This window comes from Phalaenopsis equestris, unplaced genomic scaffold, assembly GCF_001263595.1.
Source record: "Phalaenopsis equestris unplaced genomic scaffold, ASM126359v1 Scaffold000002, whole genome shotgun sequence".
NCBI classification, from domain to species: Eukaryota; Viridiplantae; Streptophyta; class Magnoliopsida; order Asparagales; family Orchidaceae; genus Phalaenopsis; species Phalaenopsis equestris.
The window spans coordinates 31,464,433-31,487,382 of NW_018164444.1; the positions used below are offsets into that span (position 1 = coordinate 31,464,433).

General features: G+C 31.5%; 1 protein-coding gene across 3 annotated transcripts in view; it reads right to left on the reverse strand.

Moving 5' to 3' along the window:
* Positions 1-398: 398 nt before the first annotated feature.
* The window catches only part of LOC110031796 (pentatricopeptide repeat-containing protein At5g11310, mitochondrial), a 36,881-nt gene continuing 14,329 nt past the window's right edge, over positions 399-22,950 (reverse strand). The window contains exons 2-3 of one of the 3 annotated variants that reach the window (XM_020735204.1): positions 7,811-8,066; positions 399-870 (exon numbers count right to left, since the gene is read on the reverse strand). The gene's annotated coding sequence lies outside the window, so the exon portion shown is untranslated. Of the gene's footprint in view, positions 871-6,875; positions 7,140-7,810; positions 8,067-22,950 lie in introns of those variants that run through there. The other 2 variants (XM_020735198.1, XM_020735213.1) reach the window with 2 other exon arrangements.

A 22,950-nucleotide genomic window follows, 5' to 3' on the forward strand; every position in this document is an offset into this window, starting at 1 on the left:
CCTTACCAGTTAATTTACAATATATGTTTCTCTTTTAGCATGAAAGTAATACCATTTTTTTTTTTTTACCAAAAGTGACAAACACCTGCTTATAAAAACAACTCAAAATTTTCTCATAATCCTGAAAATGTCAATATCTTTCAAAACAATAGCAGTGAATGAGGCACATAATATTTAATAGCACTGAACCAAACAGCCCATGAACATGTTAAAATTTACGAGCAATAAACCATATATAGAGAGAAAAGCTCAATAAGGAAATGCTTCAAATGGTCTAAAATAAATATTTATATTATTTTCGAAACCATTTGAGACTTGACTTTTTATATCAAGCATGTAGCAAGGCTAATAAATGTCATACCGATGGCATTTTAATCATGCAGAACAACATACTCGGAGCATTTACATACATACCACTCAATTCTTGTGTATTGGTATATCTAATGCCTCAATTCTTGTATACATACCACTCGAATCCTGTCAAAATCAGAGCAAAAGCAGACTTCAAAGTTGCAATTTCTGTCAAAATGAGGTCAAAATCAGAGCAAAACCAGACTTCAAAGTTGATGCTAGATTTGTGGGACCAATGTAGATTTCCCTTTTAAAATTTACCAACAAGGCATTCCTTTTCTTCCCAAAATTTATGCAATCTTTTACGCTCCTCATATTTCATCAACTTCACCAACCGTTCATAAAAATACAAATCACAAAATCTCAACTGTCATTTCTTCCCCAATATATTTACAGTTAGGTTCATGGAATAATTCCATTTTGCACACGAACAACGTAGCCATAACCATTGCATGTTACTTAGAAACAAGAATCAGATGGGTAACCGAAGCTCCAGAAATCTCTTCACCATAACAATCACTGCAGCAATTAGTCTAAAAAAATTAATCGTCGTTTTCAATTTAATATGCAGTATGGCCATAAATTTCGATTTTGAAGTAGAAAATTTATGCACCATATAACCAATTCGAGTAAAAAAATCCTACCAGCCGCAATAAAACGCCTTCTTTACAATTATGAGAAAAATATTTCCACAACTCTCACATTAGAGTGCTGTTCAACAGGACCAAAACAAATGCAATCTGCAGTTTTACAGCAAAATAAACACACACACACACACACACACACACACACATATATATATATATGCGAAGAACAAATGTGATTTACGGTTCTACAGAAAAACACGAGTGCGATCTACGATTTGTAGTTCTACAACAAGAAAGTTGTTGTTCAACTGGAACGAGAATGCGGAAGAGAATGCCGAAGATGAAGAACAGTGTGTCGGTTTGGAACTGCCAAAGCAGAAAATCTTGAAGAATTGCCGAAGGAGAACCTGAAAGTTGCCGAAGAAGATGGAGGAGCGCCGTGGAGGATATGAGCGAAGAGTAAGAAAGATTCGGAGGGCACGGGACACGCGATCAAGGGCTGGGGAGTAATAGGAGCGAACGAAACGCGGCCCATGGGGGACATCCCGCGGGCCGCGTCTTTAAGAATTAGAAAATGTCGTTTTTGGATAATCAGGTAAGACGCGCGAAACAAACGCTACGCCCGTAGTTATAAGCTGCCCCAAACGACCCCTAAAGCTATTTTGCACTGGCAAGTGTGTTGGGTTTACATCGAACATTAGTCTCGAGCCAAGTTCTCAATAATTTGCAGCTAGATATGATTTCTTTCACTTCAATTTGTATTTATGGTGAGCTTAAATGTGCGGCTGGCTTCATTCATTATAACCTGGAGTTTATAACCTGATTTATGAAAAGCATCTTTGCACTGCAGAATGCTACAATTCCATTGTAAATAATATATTAGTGAAAGCTTCATGTATTGAGTACAATTTTGCTTGAACTTTACTCAGTAGTTGTGTTCTTTACAGGAAAATAAGAAACACTTGCATGGATTCTTCATGGATTCTGGAGAAGTGACTGTCATACGCTTGCTTAGGGACAAGTTCAATGGAAGACTAAATGCAATAGAACTTCATAAGAGATAATAAAGCTAGCAAATGATTCAGCTTTTATCCTAACAGTTAAGGATTGCTAAAAAATAATTCAACACTAAGCTCACGCTCTAAGCCTGGGAATCCCATTCGTTTCCGTGCATGAGTTATAATGGTAAGAAATACATTGCAAAAGCATTGCATAGATAACAACAATAATGACCAGCCAACATAATTTCTTTAAATGTAAAAAAAAAAACAGTTTTCAAAATGCCACAACATCAAATGCATATTACTCGACAAAAAACGTTGTTATCATTGAATGCCACAACATCAAATGCATATTACTCGACAAAAAGCGTTGTTATCATTGAGTGCAAAATTATAAAACTCTCAAATACTCAAAATAATTTTTTAAAACGAAAGTAAAACAAAAGAACTCCAAAACTCTAATACTCGATAGCCCATGAAATCCTTCAAACTTCATCTAGTCAATCTTCTTTCATTGGGATGTGTCAATATGTTAACAAATAAAAAATCACATTAGTATAAGGAAAAGTAAATTGCACAATTCCTTACAAAACTTTATTTAATAGCTAATTAATAATCATTTTTATTAATCGGCCAATGTTGATACTATTTGCGAACCACAATGTTAATCAATATCTATTAACTAAGCATATAAAAGATAAAAAATTACACAAAGATTAGGGTATTTATTTTTTGCTTAACTAAATTGAAGATATCCCACGTAGTGGGGTTAAGGTTTTGTTGTTGTTGATGTTGTGTAAACCGAAGATATGAATTCATCATACTTACCAATGTAGAACTCCAAAACTCTAATACTCGATAGCTCATGAAACCCTTCAAACTTCTAGTCATATCTTCTTTTGTTGGGATGTGTAAATATGTTAACAAGTAAAATATCACATTAGTATAAGGAAAAGTAAATTGTGCAATTCTTTACAAAACTTTATTTAATAGATAATTAATAATCTTTTTTATTAATCGGTCCTTGTGTCAAGACGTACAATATTGACAATATTTGCAAACTACAATGTTAATCAATATCCATTAACTAAGCATATAAAAGAAAAAAATTACACAAAGATTAGGGTATTTATTTTTTACTTGGATAAACTGAAGATATAAACTCATTATATTTACCAATGTACATCGGTCGTTTTATTCATCAGCATACAACTGGTCTTGGAGTGTTTGAGCAAATTATCTGTGTTTGTTAAAATGCAAAGCAATTGTAACCTACTTAAGCTTATTTTTTGTGAGTTATTTTATTTTCATCAAAACCTCTTATGCTTAACTTTGATGATCGACCCCTCTTAGGTTTATTATATTTTAGTGGCAAGAGAGTTGCTTTATTATTTTTAGGTTATCCATCAGGACCATTGATAAGTTTAATGTTGAGCTCATAAGTTTTTCTGTATATATCAATAGAATAGTAATTATGGACAAATTATTCCTGATGAAGCACACCCATATTGATTGCAGCGCATACATGAAGAGAAGACAAGACAAATAAATTAGTTTCCATCTTCTACAACTATAAGTGAAATCATTAAATTTGATAATGTAGTGTGCCACTTATATTATTGTGATATGGGATTAGTCATCGTCATCCTTCACTCCAATATAATCCTCAAATTCATATATAAATTTTTGAAATGCTTCTCCAATCTTTGGACAAAACTTACCATTCTACTTCATCATACTCTCAATTTTTTTGCATTCTCATCATCACCAATTCTAATATTCTAAAACATAATTTTAAAAGGCAACTCTCTTGCCTTAAAAATATAGAGTTGAAACATTCACATATTATTTAGTAATGTACTACATTTGAAGATGCAGCTAAATTGTGATCGAGACCACTCTCTGAGTTGTTTTTCCAGCCAACCATTGATAAGCATTACGAATCAATTTAGCCAAGTCTTTAATATTGTATGCAAATTGATTTATTGTAGTACTCTTCCCTGTTACACAAAAAAATCTTCAAATCAACTCCTTTAAATCTTACCGATTTTGAAAATTTCCATGCAAATATCGCATGAAAAATCTTTCTGTAGCATCACGTAGAAGATGCTAAAAAATAGACATCAATTCCTTTTGTTTATCTAGAATAATGTAAACTGGTACTACTTCAAACAAATGTGTACATTTCTAACCAACAATTCCATAAATCATTCAACCATTTTTTATTTCACTTTCAACAATAACCCATGTTATTGGAAATATATTATTATTATCAATAAAATTAATGACAACTAATAAGTAGCCCCTTGTGGTTTCTTTAAAAAATAACCATCAACTCCAATTAATGGCCTGCAAACTAATAGGATTCAAAGGCTCACAATTCTTAATCGACCTCCAAATTCGTGTCTTATTCTTTCTTTACAGAATAACTATTACTTGATTTATTTTGATAATTTTCAAGTAATAATCCCATATTTTCTTGAACTATTCATCCTCTTTCAAGTGCACCAACTTACATGTCTTATTGATAGCCTTCATAGCTTGTGACTAAAACATTTTATTAATTAATTCTCTTCTAAATAATTTAGTGTTGCATTGTTGATTCATCCATACTTTATTTAACATTTTTTTTTCCATAATTATGGAGGTTAAAATTTTGCAATGATAACTCCATAAACAAGTATGCTCTTGAAGCGATCTTATCTGCTATTAATGACTTTCCTCAAGTTTTGAAATGTACGAATGAAATAAACAATTAGACTACCTACAAATAACTTTGCATCTTCATTTATCATTTTTAAAAACTTAATGCTCTTTCTCTTAGAAATTGATCAATTTTGTACGATTTTTTTAAATTCATCCTTAACATAGCATTCCCACTTCAAGATCATTTTTTTTAAACTAGCCACTTAATGTGATATCATCTTCATCATTATTATAAACACTGACTTTATCATTGGAATTCATATAGTCAGTATAATAACATTTTCATTCAAGTATTTTATTAGAAATTTGAATGCTCCAATCTTCTTAATTTTATCTATTAAACTTGTGAATTCAATAGAAGGATCAATATTGCTTTCAAATAACTTATCAAGATCATGAATATCATAAACAATGTCTATAAATTCTTTACAATCATCTAACAATTATTCTCTCCGTCCTCATCATGATCAAAAGAAAAATTTCTCTAATATACTTTTGCATCTTTATCTTTATCATGAATATTTTCTTGTTTAGCACTATTCATTACAATCAAATCTCCAAAGGGTTACCAAAAGTTTGTATCATCAAGTCATTTAGATAGAATTTCGTACACTCCCAACAATTTCAATATATTCCCTATAACAAACAATAGTATCAAACATACAATATTTGTAAATTGAATTAAAAAATAATGCTAAAATAGCTCATACTTGTGCTCGACATCGATCGACTGTCTCCTCTCTTAATAGACTATCACTTTGATTGTACACTGAAATAAATCACAAACACTAATGCTCTAAACCTTGCCAAGTTAACTGAATCAAGCATATATAATAAAGCCATTTTTAAGGAATTGTCACATAAAAAAAAAGTAAAGCTGGACAAAGAAAAGGTTAGCCTAGCTTAATATAACTAAGTCTTTCCTTACATTAATAAGCTAAGCTAAAATTTAATCATGATAATTTAAACAACATAATACGATAAGTAGCTAAGATCTTTCAAGCAAAGAGAAGCCAATAGCAAATATAGCCATGTCAAGTCATGACAAACTCAACGAAGTTAATAAAAATTTTACTAAGAATTTAACCTATTTTATTGAAACAATTAAGTTAAGCCTTGCTTAGCATATCCAAGCCATGCTAATTAACATCAAGATAATTCATAAAAAACCCAAAATTGTTAATCCCATGGTTTGTTTTTAGCTGGTTGGAAGTCTTTGAGATAGTTTGTATGCATTCAAGTATTCCTCAAATTATAATTTTAGGCATTTATGCTTAAATAAGTCCATAATTAAATACATTAGAGTTAGTTTACATATTAAAAAAGTTCATGAGACTTGAATTTCATATTTCCTATGAACTGAGATAATATATATCCAATTTAGCATTTTGCTTTGATTAGATTTGGATTAATTTGGCACTTTATGACCTTAAATGGGTCACAGTGGGTCACATGACCCATTGGTCTAGTTGAGGACAAAGAGACTTTTTGCTTGGCCTTAAAAATTCCTGAGTATCCAAAAATAATAATAATAAATGTGCTCAAATCCAGCATAAAAATTAATATCTAAATTGTTTGGATGGATTTAGGCTAAAGCCCACTTATAGTCTGCTTAAATATGATCAATTACCATTAAGAACGAAAAGCCCCTAAATACTACAAAAAGTAAAATTCCGTTTCTTTGCCACCTTTTGCCTTAAAATCTAATTAATTGCAAAGAATGCAACAGGGTGGAGAGTAGATGATATTACCTGTTTCTTCTTCAACAATTTACTCCTCTCCGAAATCTTACAAAGTTGTCTTCTCTGTAGGGAGCAAAGATCAAGGAAGATGCACACGTGCAAAAAGCAGCGAAGAGAGGTGTATTGAGTCTGTGCATACTCCATCGACGATGAAACGGGAGTAAATAAGCCCCAAGAGTGGAAGAGCACCAAATGTTTAGGGCGAGGCTGGTTTTCACAAGAATCCAATGAACCAGAGCAGCAAATTGTCATGGCCAGATTAATTTGTGAATAACATAAAATAGACCGATTTACCCTTAAATATATGAAGGGTTCCATTAAATTAAACAAATTTTAATTTATGGTCAATTTAGAATAATTATTAATAGTCTATGAATAAATTAAAGCATTTTAAACTCTTAAGACTCAATTGATCACTTCTTAATAATCGGACTCTTTTGAATTTTTGCTCTAAAACTTCATTATTTGAGTAAACTGAAAATTGGCCTTTTGAATAGCGGGTTGTAGAGGGAAGAAATGGAAATAAAATAACTCTAACATGAAAATAAATCTGAATATTATATTAATATTTGGCTTAAAAATTATTAAATATTGAAGGTGGAAACTTCAAAAATCAGCCCTCCAGAAATCTTCATCCATCAGCTTTCCAGACTAAGGCAACCCGTGAGTTAGAAGAATGGATGGCTATAGGTAGACTGCTAAGCAGGGGGGCCGCCAGCTGCAAGGTGCTAGCTAGGAAGAACTCATATCACCTAACCAAATAAGAGCTGGAATCAATTAATAGGGGATTTAAGATAAAAAAAAAAATAATTTGCATTAATCTTTATAATTTTGAAAAAAATCAGCACTATCAAAACATAAATTAAGATCGACCAACTTTTACAAAATCATCTCAATCCAATGATTTTTAACTAACATATCAAATAAACGAAAACTATAACATCATTTTTTTAGAAATATTTTTCATCCCAAACTAAATGAGTCCTAAAGAGAGACCAAGCACTAATCCTTGCGTCAAAAAGAATAATATGCAATATAATATTAAAAGAGAGCTGTGGCTGAATATTAATCAGTTCAGGTAGTTTTATTGAAGAGCAAAACCTTGAAAACTATCCAATGACGAATCTTGAATTATTTGTGATTATACCAGTCTTACCGGCACAAAGACAAAAAGAGGGGAGAGGAAAAAAGATAGCAGATTGAGAGAGTTCTATAAATTCAATATAGAAAACTTGAGTATAAGAATTTAGGCAAAAATGTATAAAGATTGTGTAACCCCTTCCTTGAAAAATAAACCATTATTTATAGATTTGGATTGGGTGGGATCATTATAGGAAAAGCCACATATTACAGTACATGATTAAAATAAGATCTACCGCTTACTCGTTATAAAATAAAAGAGACATGAGCTTGATTGAAATACCATATCTATGGTCTTCTTGCACAGAAAAAGATGTCAGACACTATTCTATTGAGGAGGCCACCGAATAGCTCACAGGCTTTGATGATTATACTTGAGCTCGGTTGGTACGATGAGTTGACGGAGTCTGGCAAGTTTTTCTTGAATCCAACTAGAGAGTTCACCCAGAACCCATACAACGAGTTCACCCTGAGTTCAGCTAGTGAGTTTACTTTGAACCGGTCTGATGAGTTCATCTTCATATGTACAATATGAGACTCTGGAAAGAGGAAGAAAAAGAAGGAAAACAGATGGATGAAACTTCAGTTTTCATGATGCCCTAATCAAAATTATTCAATATTTTACTCAGGAGCACAAGTACAAATAGAGCTGGAAAAAATGGAATTCTAATGACATCGTAATCATTTCTATATATAATTGATATTTTTTTTATTTTTATTTTAAGGGAAGAATGGGGAAGATGTTTAGCAAGCATATGTGGAGTGATTATGACATCACTGATAAGTCCAAGTGGACTCGGGAGTCATCGACCGATAATATATCAGCAATAAGTACTGGAAATCTACTAATGAAATGAGAATAAATCACTCCAACTCTATTTGTCCATCCATAAAAGTCTAGTGATTTCAAATAGAAATAAATAAATATAACTGCAACAAATCTTTTCGGACTTGCCCTGATCCATTCGAGAGTAATTACAAGTCCTGGACTGTATAAGTTAACCTTGTAACACAAAGATAGCTAGAGCAGCATATACTCCACAATTAGGGTCTAATGCTAGGGAAACATTGAGAAATCAAAAGTTCCATTTTTAAGCATTATGAAATGTGCTTACAAGATAAACTATAAATGGGATACTACAGTGTATACTATTTAAATAATACATAATCTTAACAGGCGCGAACTATTTCCAGAGTAAAAACAAATGAAAATCAAAGTAGTTACTTCTAAAATAAAAGTTCGAGTACATGATGTACAGCTTGTGAATATGGCAATGAAATAGATTATTCAATAATGCATGATAATCAACTATCTTGGATCCAATACACAGGAAAATGTAATTTAGATGAAGACACAACTGCTAGTCAACTTGAGAGTTCACTTAGAAACATGTTTTAACTGTATCATAAAAAAGGGTCGTAATGGTGCAAGGGCTAACCACAAATGTAGAGGACATTTGGAGCCACTATTATCCATTTTATTTTAAATTTTTCATTATGAGTTGACCAACAGATGATCCGGTTAGGAGAGTAGATATTTTAGATTCAACTTATATTAAGAAAGACAAAGGTAGACCTAAAGAGACTTGGGATATTTTATAAAAAATGATCTTACTCTATTATAATTAAATGAAAATATAGTACGCAGAAAAAGGTTTCATGTTGCCGACCCCACTTAGTGGGATAAAGGTTTGTTGTTGTTGTTGTATTTTTTGTTTTAGTTTTTTTCTATTTTAGTTTAAAACAAAGCAAATTTGGTCAGTTATAAAATAAATTAATTTTATTTAACACTAAAACATTTCAAAATTATTTTTAGTCTTTTTAAGAGCACGTTAATTTATTTTTAACATAATATATATATATATATATATACATTAAAAACACACTAAACAAATTTTTTTATTAAAAAAAAAAAACATACTTGTTCGCAAACAAGCCTCTATCATTTGGCAGGTTGATTTATTCAGCAATCTTCAACTCTTTAAGTCTAACTAAATAAAGTTTATGAAATGCTAGCTGCGTCTGCTTCATTATATAAATTTAGGAGTCATATAGCATAAAAGTCTCAAACAACCAACTTGAGTGTGGACAACAATACAGAACTTAAAGTTTAAGTGTAGGAAGCAAGTGATGATACTCTGAAATCATGATATATACGGGTGAAGAAATTGATCCAATAATAATAATGATCAAACAAAATAGTCATAAGAAATTAACTTGGGCATTTGTAGCTGAGTAAACAATAAGAGAAGAAGCACAAATAAGAACAATAAATGAAATCAATATGCTATAATAGAAGGAAAAATGGAAAGATCAAATATAAAATCGCTGGGAGCCGCATTAAAAATTTGTGAAAAAATTGAAGACTACATTAGCAATAAATAGGAAAGAATGGATAAATACTACACATAAAACTGATCCTAAAGTGCTGAAAGAAAATAATAGATAACAAGCACAACATTATTAGCCTAAACATATCAAATAATCCATATTTAACAATTATCCATCCAAATCTTTGATTACAATGTTAAACAAATTAACAGCCGATTGTGCAAAATGCTATTAAACATTATTAGGCAATGAGGAAAAGCAGTTTTCATGTTTTGGTCAAGGGGGTAATCACCACGCTGGCTGTGAAAAGTGGGTGTGATGGAATGATATTATGGTATTTTAATTATAGGACAGTGGAACTAATTACCGTTGGGGGTCACTAATATGATTTCATTTTCAGTTTGTGTGGATGAAAAAAATGTTTTAAGAAAATTATTCCCTAAGACTAAGTCGAGACCGTTGTCGTCGGATAGGCACCATAATTTGTGTATTTTTAGTAAACCAGATTGAATGACAAAGAATTGGTTGATCCGATATTGATTTATTGTTTAGAGATCGTTACATGTTTCGAGCAATAAATGCTCGGAGTGGTTTGGTATTTGTGGTTGAATTATTAATTTTTTGCATACAGTTATATTGCTACCTGTATCGCATAAAGCATGTATAGCGTTATCATTAAGTTTCTTGTAAATAATTACTAATCTTGTTGTTCCTCTAATTTGTTCGGCATAATTTCTTACTAAGAAGACTGGGCTAGAATGTAAATTATTGCTTGGTTTGATTAATTTAAGATGTAATAATTCCTATATTTGGGCTTGCATTTTTTTTTATCTTGAGAAGTATACTTCATTGGCCTAACTCTTATAATAAGTGTAGGGTTAATTGGTTCAATTATAGTCAGCGGTTCGTCTTATTTCCAGAATTATAAAGTACTCTAAAAAAATGATGGTTTGAATAACGAACTTGCAAAGGAATGAAGCTCGGTAAGTTTAGAATTTTCAATGGAGGTCATAGCATTTTTTCCAAAATGATTACTAAATAAATGAAAAAAAGCAGTTTTCACGTTTTGGTCAAAGGGGTAATCACCACGTTGGCAGTGAAAAGTAAGTGTAATGGAATGAGATTACAGTATTTTAATTGTAGAACAGTAGAGCGAATTACCATTGAACCAATATGATTTCATTTTCAGTTTGTGTAAATGAAAAAAAATGTTTTAAAGAAATTATGCCTAAGATTAAGTCAGTACCGTTGCCATTGGATAGGCACCAAAATTTGTGTATTTTTAGTAAAACAAATTGAATGACAATGAATTGGTTGATCCATTATTGATTTATTGTTCGGAGACCATTATATGTTTCAAGTAATAATTGTTCTGAGTGAGTTGGTATATGTGGATGGATTTTTAATTTTTTGCATACAGTTATATCGCTACCTGTATCGCATAAAGCATGTATAGTGTTGTAATTAAGTTTCTTGTAATTAATTACTAATATTGTTTTTCCTCTAATTTGTTTGCATAATTTCTTACTAGGAAGGCTGGGCTACTATGTGGACTATTTCTTGATTCCATTAATTTTAGATGTAATAATTCTTGTATTTGGACTTGAAAATTTTTTTTAATCTTCAGAAGTATACTTCAATGGCCTAACTCTTATAATAAGTGTTAGGGTTAATTGGTTCAATTATGGCCAACAGTTTGTCTTATTTCCATAATTGTAAAGGATTCTCAGAAAATGATGGCTTAAATAACGAACTTGCAAAAGAACGAAGGTCAGTAAGTTTAGAATTTTCAGGGGAGGTTATAGCATTTATTCCTAAATGATTATTAAATAGATGATTTTAAAGTCGTTTCCATGTTTTGGTCAATGGGATAATCATCACGCTGGCTGCGAAAAATAGGTGTAGTGGAATGAAATTGTGGTGTTTTAATTATAGGAAAATGAAGTGAATTACAGTTGGGGGTGACCAATATGATTTCATTTTCAGTTTGTGTAAAAGAAGACAATATTCTACAGAAATTATTGTCTAAGATTAAGTCAGGACCGTTGTCGTCGAATAGACGCCATAATTTGTGTATTTTTAGTAAAACAGATTGAATGACGAACAATTAGTTGATCCAATATCAATTTATTGTTCGGAGACCATTAAATGTTTTTAGCAATAATTGTTTGGAGTAGGTTGGTATTTGTAGAGGGATTATTAATTTTTTGCATGCAGTTATATCGCTACCAATATCACTTAAAGCATGTATCAGAATAAGTTTGTAGGTAGGGATATATAATTCTATGGTAATATAGCTATGACCGTATTGTGTGGTTGTGTATAATTATCTATGTTTATGTTTTGATGTGTAAATGTTATAGTATGTTGTTGGAGGAAGTACATGTCTACCAATATACAATTTGAATCTTATCATCTATTAAGAATAAATGTTGGAAATCGATGTGATGACTATTTAAATCCCAAAACCCAAAAAGTATTTTAGCTTTATAATCCAAAAAGTATGTTAGCTTCGTGAGTATATAGGTGTTTTTGTCCTAGATAATCGTGATAGATATATGAAGTAGCTTTTAGTATTTGTAAATTTAGTGGTATTAGATTTTGATCTATATACGATTTATGAGATCCTGTGTTTAGTAAGATATTACATCTTCGTTCTGGAGAAAAATAATAGCCAGTTACAAGTAATTGATTATTACTATATTCTTTTATACTTAGGGTTAGTTTGAGAAGAATAGATCTACTTGTATCTAAAGATCGTCTTGGTTGAATGGATAATATATTATTATTTTCTAAGTAGGTTAGTTTTGAATATCTTTATCTTGTAAAGCTTTCTTCAAAATCTAGAAGAATGTTAAATGAAGGTGTTCTTCAGGCTGAATTGTCTGTCCTATATGAAAAAAAAGTGGATCTAAATGGACTAGGTCTGCATGTGGCTTAAAAACTACATTGTAGGCATATGCGGTTCGATAAATAATGTTGTAAACAACACTTTTTTGTGTTAATTTTACTGTCTAATTTGTGTTTTAGAGTTAAGGATCTATCTAGATGTTGATCATTGATATTAACAGCATAGTGTGTAAATTAAACATATAGCATATGTTTTCTTGTATTACTCCTAGAAAGGCATCTTTTTTAGAATGTTTAATTCTATCATCGTATATCCAGATAATTATAGGACTATCAATCTCTTTCCGAAAGTATGTCTTAATTAAAATTTGAATTCCTCCAAAGAATATATGTTTATATTTTTCTGGGTTTTTTATTTTTTCTAAGTCTTTTCTTTTTATTTGTTGATTATATAGAGGTATTCGAGTTCTTCCTTCTATATTTATTATATCAATAGAATGTTCACCTTGTCGAATACTATAATATATACTTCTTTTCCATAGGAAAATTAGCATTTCAAAGCAGATAATAAAATTAAAGAAAAAAGTAATAAATGATATTAGAGAATTAGAAGAATTTGTCGTATAGATTAAAAAATAAACTGTCTTTGGAGAATTTTCATTAGTTCAAATCATTAAAAATATCTGAAACATCTATACCATCGAAGGCCTATAAAATGGTATCAGAGTCTGACGATCAGCAGGCTGATACATATACATGTCCAAAACATATTAATAGTTTTTGCATAGCTTTATGGATTTATGCATCTAATTTTTTTTATGAATCTCAAATGAGAGAAAAAAATGAGCTAAAAAGGCAATTACTTCTAGAAGAACTTAGATAAAGCATTTCGAACAAATTCAATGTTGAATAAATTCTATCTCAAACAAGAATTTAAAAGAATTTATGAATTACTTCAAATAAATATAAAAAATAAGCAATTAAAATTATTTAAAAAAACAAATCTTTCATATAAAATCTCCATTAAGAAATTCAAATGAGTGGATTATAATAAGCTACATGACTTTAAAACAAGTTGAATTACTATACTCAAAAATTATATCTAACGATTATATCTAACAAACTCGTTAGTATATGAAATTAAACCAAAATTAGTTAGAAAAAGTCAAACTTTTCAAAAATATAATCCAATCCAGATATAAAAAGTTGGCAAATACAAAAAGTGCTTCTAGTATACATGAACTAGGGATAAGACTTATTCAAATCCAGCAAGTACTAAATAGCAATATAGCTACTACTTTTATTCTTGCTAAATGTTGTAATTTAGAAAAATTCACATCCAACCCAGAAATTCTTGGATGGACAAATAAATATAACTTTTCAAAAAATATACAAGGAGTCATATGTATCAACGAATTATTTCAGTAGATAAATCATCTTCTGAGAATGAGATAAAAGATTTAATTAATATTTTAACTGAACTTCATGACTACTCCCATTAATTACCCATCAATTGATACTCCTTCCTCATCCAATAATCGTCCTATAGGATTGTCTTCTACATCAAATACAAATGAGGCTAATACAAGTCAAAATACAACCTTTTATCTTCGTTACTTACATCTTAGCATTAAATATATTTCTACGTTCATATCTCATAAAACAGAAACTAGAAATCAAGACAATATACTTGACCCTATAAGCGGACATGGTATTTATTTAAACATTTATTGTTGTAAAAATATTAATGAAATAGTTGATAAATGGGTAATTAAAAATAGTCTAACCATATATAACTATAATCTAAGAGAATATGTATTTGGATTCTTAAAAAATAGACTTACTGGAATTGTTAAGAAATAGTTCATTGGACTAAAAGATGATCAAAAGCAAAATATTAGAAAAACTTGTTTAGGAGAGAGAATTATGAGTACACCTGTTAAATGACCAATTATTTATGAAGATTATATAAAAAGCAAATTTTTAGGATATAAAATTAGATATAGCATCGAAGCAGGAAAACGAAAACATCAATCTGATTTAGCAAAACAAATGATAACAGCACTGAGCATCTACAATATATGTTATTTAAATGAATATAGTTGTGATTATCAAAGATATTTTTATGACATTTCAGTCGATGACAGATTGTTATATTTATACATGTACTTTTATAAATTACCTGAACAATATAATATTATATGAAGCCAAAAATTTACAAAAATACATCAAAATGACATAACTTAATGAAGTCGAATACAATATGCTTTAGAAAAATTAGCGGGAAATACATCAAAATGACATAACTTAATGAAGTCGAACACAATATGCTTTAGAAAAATTAGCGGGAGCATGTCAGCATATAGATTTACATAAACAAAATAAACAATATAAACAATCACTATGTTGTGAAAAATCAAACTTAGTAGCTCAGCAATGGAGATGCTCTTCTTCCCAAAATAATTTTAATTGCTCTACAAAATATAAGAAGAAAAAGTTTTCTTAAGAAAATACAGAAACAACAATTTAATCCTAATAAGAGAACTTTTGGAAAAAAGAATAATAATAATAATAATACGAATATTAAGAAAAATAAATGTTGAATTTGTAAACAGGAAGAACAATACGCAAACAAATGTCCCCAAAGAAATAAGGTAGGCCATATAAAATCCATAGCTGTAATAGACAAAAATAACTTAGATCCTATTTTTAATTTTTTTGATATAGATAGTGAAGAAGGAATATATGATTATCAGATGCGAAAGATAATTTAATTTAGGCCTCTGAGATATCTAGAGATCGTGTGTTCTTTTGGCGCTGTCAGCTCACACTTTAGCTGCAGATGGTTGAACTGGGTCGTGTACCCCTCAACTGATAGGTCTCGTTGCTGCAATTGATGGAGTTTTAGGAATATGTCCTGGCGATACTGTGGTGTGAGGTATTTTTTTTCATTGTCTTCTTCATTTTCTCTCACTTAGTTATCTTTTAACTTCCTTCCCTCCACCTCTGCCTTTGTAAATTCTCCCACCATAAGGAGGCATTCTTCTTTAGTTTAATTGCAGCAACTTGACTAGCTTATCTTCTGGTACGCCTTTATATTTGAATATTCATTAGACTATTTGTAGCCAGTCAATAAACTCATCGGGGTTCATACTTCTCTCGAACTTTGGGAGGTCCATCTTGATGTCGAAGTCCATCTGACCTCCATAAGGGGTCTCTTCTCTCAGTCTCCTTTGATATTGGATACCAAAACAGCGCGGCCGATATCCTTCATTGTTGTGATCTTTCCTATGAAACGGATTAAGAACATCATCTTTTTCTTCCCTACGACTCTCTCGATCATGGTCGAAAGTAATCTCTTCATGGTTCAAGTTATCTAACTTGGATAGTCTCTGTCGCAGATGAGGAATTTCACGTTGGAACCCCTCCTAAGTAGAGCATGATGTATCTCTCCATGGTGGCATGGCTCGAGTTGGGATATGAAAGAAAAAACTTAATGAAGATGAATTTGGTAGGGGTGGGTGTTGGGGAGCCCTAGGATAGGACTAGGGTTGACCTTGCTCTAATGCCAAATGATACTGAAACTTTGGGATGAGGCGTAATACAAAGAAAAGTAAGTTTTATTAATATAAAAATAGTGGCATACCACGATTCCAACAAAAGAGAAACAATAATAGATGAATCCCTAGCTAGAGCTATTGAAAGGCAGTCAAAGGTGGTAGCGGCTTCGGTGAGGTGAGAGGTTGTTGGCTAGGTAGAGGATTATGTGTGGTTGGTTATAGGCGGATTGGACGAGAAGATCATGGAAAAAGTAGCGGTGGCGGTAGAGTGGTGGAGGACTGTAGAGGTGGTAGGCAACCAGGGGAGTGGTAGGAAAAAGGGGTCAATGAGTAATAGAGAAGAAGTTTCATGTTTACAGCACCACCTCGAAGCAAAATACAGCTGAAGCACCACTTGTCATCAGTTACAATCCGAACAAAAGGGAAGAGACTCCGCACAGAAGATTAGAAGACAACCTTAGTAGAACTGCTTCCCACACACGCAGGGCCAGCTATTTATAGCCTCCTACTTCTACACAAAAGGAAGGGAGTGAGAAGGTAAGAAGACCCAAAAGAGACTTTTCTGGAAGAAGACAAGTGTGGAAGGTGCGGGATCACAATCCTTCTCTCGTTGTCCTACGATCCCGTTCCGCTTCTCATGAAGTCTCAAACTTCGTCTCACAATGTTTCGTTGGGCTTCGGCCCCACAGTTTCACAGTGCCCTGCTTCGTGGCACCATTCTACGCCAAAATTCGGTCATAACTCCAAACGCTCGTGTCAGTGTATTATTAAATATTTCCAGCACTCACTATCCAAGTACCGCATATATTCACCAATCCTACTGTGAAGAAACAACTCCACAAAAGATCAACGCTACAATATAAGAACACAAACCAAGTTGGGATCGCACATGCTAATAAATGGGTTAGTATTTTGTGAAAGGGGTGAGCTTAAACTTTCGCATAAGTGAGTTTAGAAATCCATGCAAATTGGGATGGATCACTAATAACAATACTATAGTTTTTTATTATATCATATCTCTCTCTCTTTCACTTCAATGCATAATTCTCATTAAAAATGTCCAAGTTTCATAATTGTACCCATTTGAACCATAAACTTTTTTCTACTCCCTGTCACTTGCAAAACTAAATTTTAGTTTTTCTTTAATTTATCAAAGTTTCCTACCTTTGAACTTATAATTATTCATATTGGCAATACTCTACTTTATTGGGTTTCTAAAGTAACAACATCATAGCTTCTCGAAATAGGAATTTCAATTTCAAAATTCTCCACATTTTAGTGCCACTATTTTGTTATACATTTTCATCAAAACCCATTCATCTCTCCCTAATTTATATTTTGTTCATCTAGTAATAGAGTAATTATTCAAATCTAACAATATTGCTTACCTCTCTGTCCTATTGTTTTGTACAAGAACAAAGACGATATTGAACTTTTCTTAGGGTGCGTCTATTTCAAATTTTTGAACCACGATCAGTTCAAAACACTATTTTCTCCCCTTTTGTGTTGCATGTTTTGTTGTTCACAAATTTGGTTTGGGGTTTAATAATATCCCGAAAGTGAATAGTATTCCTTGTTCCCTTATATCTTTTGCGGTTGCCTCTCGACTCTTCTGCCATACTGAGTCGCTCGCCCTCGCATCCCCTTCTCCGCCTCCGTGAGAAAGGTCACAGATCGCCCCGTTCGAACGTCGCCGGTTTCAGACTCTCCGCCTCCATAAGAACTGCTGCATTGATTCCAACGTTGCTCTCTCCACCAGCTTCCTGAAGGTGCTTCCAGTGCTTGTTGTGTTCCTTTGTGTGTAACTTTATACAACTTTATGCGTCTTGTGTTCCTTTTTATGTCATTTGGATTGATAAACACACAAATATACTGACAAATAATACAAGATTAATTCTTTCCCTTCCATTTCCTTTTTCTGTTAAGCTTTCTTGTTCAAACAACGGTTTGTTGGTCTAGTCAGTAAATGCATTGTTCCAGAATTTTTTGGCAATCAAATGCTTTTATTTTGAAGCTTGTTGAGTGGAGGTTTTCCTAAACCAAATTGGACTTGGTTTTTGGACGAAGTTAGAGAGGAAAAGAGAAAAATTCAGGTGGAGGCAGCTTGTTCTTATAGTTGTGACAGAGAAGGAGAGAGAGGCAACGTAAGGAGAGATGGGGAGAAGAAATCTTACTAGAAAGAACTTATGCATGAATAGATGCATTTCACTTTTAAAAGTTAGCAATTGTGTCATTTTTTATGTGATGTTAAGGATTTGAGTGGTATGTGTGTAAATATCAAGGTTTAGGTACTACATATGTAGATATATAAGAATAATGTGGTACGTATGTAAATTCCCGAATTATTTTTGCTCAAGGTATGAAAGAGCATTTGTTTAGCTTGTAAATCTAAAGCCAATTCTGTATTTCTTTGAGAATTGACTTAAATACTTCTGATATGTAAATAGAAATGGGAAGGACAACACAAATTCTTCATTCCGTTTTTCCCAATTTCTCTTTGCATCGGCTCCACTATAGGGACAACATGAATTATTTAATTACTTTAGCAAACCAAAGCACTCTTGACAATACTGTTAGGAAAGAAAATGCTTGAATGAGTCATTTTTTGTTTCATTCTTATGATATCTTCTCATGTTTGTTGTAAAACTGATGTAAGGAACCTCAATTAGCTAAATTAGTTTTCATTATTCTTGTAAATTTTAGAGATTATATTAATTATTATCATATAACATTTGAAATCATATATCAACCTACTAGATACCTAACAAATGGGAAACACAAGAGTCAGCACATCATCCGCTACTTGGGGATCGAAACAAAAAAGTTTTATGTGAAATTTGCTTACAAGAAATAGAATTAGAAAATATGCTAACAAAAAACTTTCAAGAAGAAGGATGACAGAATATTGCAAAAAATTTTCAAGAGAGAAATGAAAAATTGTATAACTGAACTCAATTAAAGAATAAATGAAACTAGTTAAAAAAAGATTAGAAAATTTAAAAAGCGCTCAAAAGAGGATCTACATAACTTAGCTGAGATCCAACTAAAAACGCTATAGATGCATCAACAAATTAGTAGATAGAGAAGTTAGAGGTGAACTGAATTTTAAATCATTTGTAATTCTATTTTGTTATATATAGAATTATTAGACATGGCTTTTTCTTCTAATTGTATGAATGAAAGGTTATATCAAATGCTACGAAATTTAAGTTTGGAATAATCGAACCCGAGATAGAGAAAAAGCTTGATCTCAAGTTTAGTGGTGTTATTGCCTGGACTCCACAACATTCACAAGAACATAGAGAGAGCCCAAATGGACTCATTCAAATATCATCACATGACATAAAAGAACACGGTGAATCCAGTCAGCGCGGACTCTACCTTCTTTAAAAGCAAGGGCATGTCGCAATAAAAAAATTAGTCTTGCAGATCTAAGAAGTCAAATATTAGATTTAGTTAGATCATACACACTCTTCTTTTGGGGTTGACACCGCGAAACCTTCTTCATTTATTTCTGATGTGATAAAACATTTAGAACAAATTGTGAAGTTTATGAAGATATTCAATTATATCTATACTCCATGAAGCTACTTGAAGATCCTGTCAAGAGAATTTTTCATATCTGTCACCTGAGAGTAAGCTGTCAAAAAAGCCCGATTTCCGCGAACAGTTCGTGTTTGATTTGTTCGATAAACAAACGAGACAAACACGACCAATTTTTTTCGTTCGGTTTATAAACGAACCAAACACAAACAGTCATTTATTTGATCGTGTTTGAATCGTTATTGTTCGAAATATAAAATAATTTAACATAATTATATATAAAAATTTTTCATATTTTAAAAACAATTATATACAAAAAAACAATTATATACTCTAAAAATTTATCATATTTTAAAAAATTAAATCCTACAAAATATAATCTGATATTCATGTTCGTCTCTTAGCTTATATTAAATTCTATAATTTCGCATTTATCGTCAGGTTCGTCTCTTAGTTTAAATTTTCTTATATTCCTATTAGATTTATTTAGTTTCTTTGAGTGAAACATAGTTTTTGGGAGTGAAATCTCGCATATTGCCTCTAGATCTGAATTTTTTATGGATGAGATATGATATTATGGTTTTATCGTGAGCTAAACTTCAGCTATTTTGCATTTGTGTTGTGATTCATACGAGTTTAAGCATTAATTTCATATAGGTTTAATTCATATAGGTTTAATCTTTTGAAAGATTTCGAACAATTAAAACAATACAAACAAATTTATAAGATTTTGAACAATTCAAACAATTTGATTAACTTGAACAATTAGAAGATTTCTAACATTTCAAACATATTTCAAACAAATCAAACCGAGCACGAGTACTAACTTCACAAACAATTTTAAACACGAGCTTATTTCAAACACACGTTTCTGTTCATTCGTGTTCAGTTCGTTTACAACCATACGGCTGAGAGGAGGGTTCATTACTTGTGCTCCTTCTACAAAAATCACAATAGCAAATTCATATTAGTTCTATAACTTTTCTAGTAGAGTTCACTTATGAAGTTATGACTTTGTAGAACAACTACCTTTAAAGTTGATGTTTTTAAAACAAATATTTTTTATGTTTATGTTTTGTTATTTTCTGACAGAACAATTATTTTTTATATTAGCATTTGTGATGTGGCATCCTATTTGATAAAATGAAATCTTATTCTATTTGTGATATTTTGTGTTATGATGTTATTACTTGTGATAGATTGTGTTATGATATAAGTAATTATCATAAATTGTATTGTGATATTGTATTGGTGATAAATTGTGTTGCAATGTTGGTACTTGTGTTATTATAATCTCAAATGATATATTGTGTTGTGATATTGTGATATTTATACTTGTGGCATCATGTAATGCAATATAATTCCTAATTTTCACAGTAATGAATTCTACTGATAGATATCAAAGAGCATTGTAAAACATTTATTATAGTGGTTGTCTTAATGAATACTGCGATTCATAATTCTCTCACATTCCACGTATGACCTCGACCTTTATGAGGGGCAAAATTAATAAGTGAATTGCTTGTGGGTCATCCAATAAGATTCATGATATGTCTCGTGTAAGTCAAGTAATCTTTACAAATCTTTTGAATGAACTCCACACTAGTTATGACCTTTGTGGCTCTTCCAGAATGACTTCACGAGAGGTATTAATCATAACACTATATTTTGTTGCATAATCAGTCTATAAATGCAACTTGTAAAAGATTTTAACACTCATCTCAAATCATTAGTAGATATTTTTCAATTGGTTGAATGTTTAGTATGTTTATCTTCTGAAATTATAAAACCTGAAGATCTAACTTTTCAAAATATCTCTAGAGAAATATTATGTAATTATCAATATATGTCATATTTCAAGGTATATTGTAATCATTCTTTTTTCCTAAAAATATATAGAAATTCTGAAATTTAAACTAAATTAGATGTGATACAATATTGTACTAGTGTTATTTACAGGACACAAGTTGATGCAAGTGTGTCAAATGCTGATATGATTGCATACATTGACCGTTGCGGTTCACTTACACAAAATATAATGACAGCATGCGACTTTAATATGTATTTTACCATCGTAATGACAGGTTGGGAGGGCAGTGTTCACAATAATCGAATCTTTAAGTTTGCAGCACGATCCCGTCTGCATAAATTTTCCTTGTCGTCTCAAGGTTGATTGACACTCTAGTTAGTATTTTATTAATTTTTATCAAAGTAATATGGTTGAAAACTCTAACAGGAAAATATTATTAGTGGATGTCGAATATCCATTACAATGGGAATTTCTTAAGCCATTTTCGAACACAAAAAATCACATTCCAGACTTCGAAATGGGAAGTAAAATTGCACGAGAAAGAAAAGATATGTTTAATAAGCGTCACTCACCATTACGGAGTGTCATTAAAAGGGTTTTTGGTGTTTGGAAAAAAAAATGAATTATCCTACGAGACATACCTATATATTCTTTCGTAAAGCAAGTTAATTATCGCTGCAACAATGATACTCTATAATTACATACGACATCATGATTCGCATTTTGATGCTAACTTCGCAAGTGTATATGGGAACGAATCAGTGCCTCCAGAAACATGAATATTGAATGGTGCAAATGATAATGGATAATGATGATATTGTCAATCCTTATATTGGCGATAGAGAAGGCGCTGATGAGATAGCTGAGTTACGAGAATTAATCACCTGTGCTTTAGTTAACGGTTGATGCAATAATATATGATTGATTGTACAAGCAAGTATTATGTTTTGCAATTGATGTATGACTAAAGTATACACAAATTATAAGCTTTTGTTTAAATTGAAAAGGCTTTGAGGAATTTTAATGAAATCCTAATATTTTATTAGTTCTCATTTTCTGTGTTTCTCTCTTTATTTGAGACATTTTTTTTGGCTTGAGTATTTTTTTTACTTCTAAATTTTGAGCATGTTAAAGAAGGGCATCGAAGAGTTAGACCACATACACTTTTTTTTCATTTTCATTCAAAAGAGTTGACGAGATGATTGTCGGCGCTAAAAAGGGGTAAAGTTAAAAAGTTCGTAGGTGGTTTGTTCAAAAATTGTCCGTAAGAAGTTGTCAGTCGCTGGAAGTGAAGTCCTGTCGTCCGCTTCGGAAGGACGTTTTAATTTA